At 65.1% G+C, this 2,862-nt stretch overlaps 2 non-coding genes across 2 annotated transcripts in view; both read left to right on the top strand.

The window, feature by feature from the left end:
* The window catches only part of LOC146870305 (18S ribosomal RNA), a 1,813-nt gene extending 1,604 nt beyond the window's left edge, over positions 1-209 (top strand). Inside the window, exon 1 of the ribosomal RNA XR_014959670.1 lies at positions 1-209. This exon is cut by the window's left edge and continues 1,604 nt beyond it. This is a non-coding gene — a ribosomal RNA (18S ribosomal RNA).
* Positions 210-1,154: 945 nt separating this feature from the next.
* Positions 1,155-1,307, top strand: LOC146870304 (5.8S ribosomal RNA). The gene has a single exon (XR_014959875.1). It is a non-coding gene; the product is annotated as a 5.8S ribosomal RNA (ribosomal RNA).
* Positions 1,308-2,862: the final 1,555 nt, after the last annotated feature.

The following is a 2,862-nucleotide window of genomic DNA, read 5'->3' as shown; positions in this document are numbered from 1 at the left end:
GTCATAAGCTCGCGTTGATTAAGTCCCTGCCCTTTGTACACACCGCCCTTCACTACTACCGATTGGATGGTTTAGTGAGGTTCTCGGATCGTCCCTGCCAGGGTCGGCAACGGCCCTGGTGGAGCGCCGAGAAGACGATCAAACGACTATCTAGAGGAAGTAAAAGTCATAACAAGGTTTCCCTAGGTGAACCTGCGGAAGGATCATTAACGGTGGAGCGGCCCGAGTGACCGACGGCGCCAGCCCGAAGCCCTCGGCTGCCTCCTGCAAGCCCATCCCGTATGCACAGGGCCTGGCCCTGCCCTGGCACGCCATGGCTGGCGGAGTGGTCCGCGGCCTCATGGGGTGCTTGGTGAGGACCTCTTCCACCAGGGAGGACCCGACCGACGCTTAAGGGACTGGGGACGGGGGCGGCCCCCGTCTCCTGTCCCTCTCTGGGAGGGGCACATTGGTAGGCCCTCCTGAGATGGAACCCAAGCTCACCCTGCACCACCCCCGTGGTGGGGGGAAACTGAATTGCAGTGGGCTGGTACCAACCCCCGTAGTAGGACCTGCTGCTGGCTGGGCCCTCCTGCGCTCAACGTCCTGGCCCAACCGAAATCCGGGTGACTGAGGAGGGGCCCTTCTCGTGTGGCAAGGCAGCATGGAAGAGAAGGGGCCGAGGGTTTGTGGGGACCCCGGCTCCTCTCTGTGGGAGGCGTGCGGGATGGGGAGTTGCCTGGCTCTTCCCTTCTGGCGCCTCTGGCACGGGCAAGGGTGGGGTGGGCTGTACAAGCGGCGACGGACGGCTGAGGTGCAGGTGGAGCGACCCTCCCTCATTGCCAGATACCCGGTTTGACCCGGTCCCGTGCAGCCGGGCCGAGGTGTTTGAAGACTCATGCAGTCCCTCCCAGTTACTCCGGGAGGGACCGGCGGCTGCGGAGCTGCCTGCTCCTGATACACCGGGAGCCCCCTTCCTCGCCTGCGGGTGTGTGGGGGAAGACTCCTGGGCTGAGTGCCTGGCAATGTTTTTTCTCCCAACGGTGTAGTCCGACTCCCAGAGGTGAAGCCTTGAACAGGGTGCCCGGGCCGTCTCGCGGCGAGCGGACAGTGTCGCCTTCCTCCCGCCTCTCCTGCGCCCGCAGTTGGGCGAACGTTTTCGAAAAGTTGCCTGTGACTCTTAGCGGTGGATCATTCGGCTCGCGCGTTGATGAAGAACGCAGCTAGCTGCGAGAATTAGTGTGAATTGCAGGACACATTGATCATCGACACTTCGAACGCACCTTGCGGCCCGGGTTCCTCCCGGGGCTACGCCTGTCTGAGGGTCGCTCGATTGTCAATCGCCCCGGGGTTTCCCCGGGACGCGGCTGGGTCCGTTGCAGGGTGAGCTCCGCTTCCCCTTTGTCCTCCCACAAGGTCAGAACCACCGATCGCCCGTGGCAGGGTCCCTCGCGGGTCCTGCCGCAGAGGTATACCGCCGGCGCGCAGGGCCCCCGAGAAGGGGCCTGGCGACCGGTCCGCTCCGGGCCTGTCCCGGGGCACCTGGCTGCATGCCGCGCGTGGCTGTCTGTGGTGTACCACCGACTGTCTGCACGCACGCACCTTGGGTGCCCTCCTCCACGGCCGGCTTCCCGGCGAGGGCGAAACCCCTCCAGATGTGATCCGGGGAAAGAGGGCGCGCACTGCCGGGATGCCAGGCCCCTGGTCCGGAAAGGGGGCTGGCCTTCCCTGGCTCCCCCTTAACGCTCCGACGTTTTTCGTCCGACTACGACCTCAGATCAGACGTGGCGACCCCCTGAATTTAAGCACATTACTAAACGGAGGAAAAGAAACTAACCATTAGTCCAGGCGCTGGGGACGGGGATCCACGGGGGCCTGGGGAGGCTCTCCTCGGCCTGGCTAGGGTTCGGAAGCTGGGACCAGGCACAGGGCTTGAGCTCCATCTGGCGGGCCCCGGGGTGCATGAGCCCCCCATCCTGCAAGCCATGAGAGGGTCCAGGCACTGGGGACGGGGTTCCATCGGGCACGGGGAGGCTCTCCCTGGCTTGGCTAGGGTTCAGAAGCTGGGACCGGGCCCGGGCCCGGGGCTCGAGCTCCGTGAGGTGGGCACAGGAATGAGGGAGCCCCCCCGTCCTGCAAACCAGCCGAGGGTCCGGGCGCTGGGGACGGGGGTCCACTGGGGTCCGGGGAGGCTCTCCGCAGCCTGGCTAGGGTTTGGAAGCTGGGACCAGGCACGGGGCTTGAGCTCTGTCCGGCGGGCCCCGGGATTCATGAACCCCCATCCAGCAAGCCATCGGAGGGTCCGGGCTCTGGGGACGGGGGTCCATTGGCGCCCGGGGAGGCTCTCCCTGGCCTGGCTAGGGTTCAGAAGCTCAAACCGTTCCCAGGGCTTGAGCTCCATCCAGCGGGCCCTGGGGTGCGTGAGCCCCTCATCCTGCAAGCCATCGGAGGGTCCGGGCACTGGGAACGGGGTCCACCGGGGCCCGGGCTGGCTCTCGCCGGCCTGGCTGGGACTCAAAAGCTGGGACAGGCCCCGGGGCTTGAACTCCGCCTGGCGGGCCCAGGGATGTGGGAGCCCCCATCCTGCAAGCCAGCCGAGGGTCTGGGCGCTGGGTACGGGGATCCACCAGGGCCTGGGGAGGCTCTCCCCGGCCTGGCTAGGGTTCGGAAGCTGGGACCCCACCATGAGCATCGCAGCACCCTGCCCACCCCCTAGCCGCCCCCGCACGGCAGCGGAATTCGAGCCGCAGCGAAGGGGTTAACATTAGATGGTTTGCTCTGTTGAAAATGTCACATTTTCTAAAATAGTCTCTAGTTTTTTTTTCTATAAACAAGGCCTCCAGTAGCATTGATGTAGCATTGCATTAACCCCAGCATAGGCAG

Source organism: Triturus cristatus, chromosome 1_1, assembly GCF_964204655.1.
Source record: "Triturus cristatus chromosome 1_1, aTriCri1.1, whole genome shotgun sequence".
NCBI classification, from domain to species: Eukaryota; Metazoa; Chordata; class Amphibia; order Caudata; family Salamandridae; genus Triturus; species Triturus cristatus.
The sequence above is the reverse complement of the archived record's forward strand: the minus strand, read 5'-3'. Positions and strand labels throughout refer to the sequence as shown.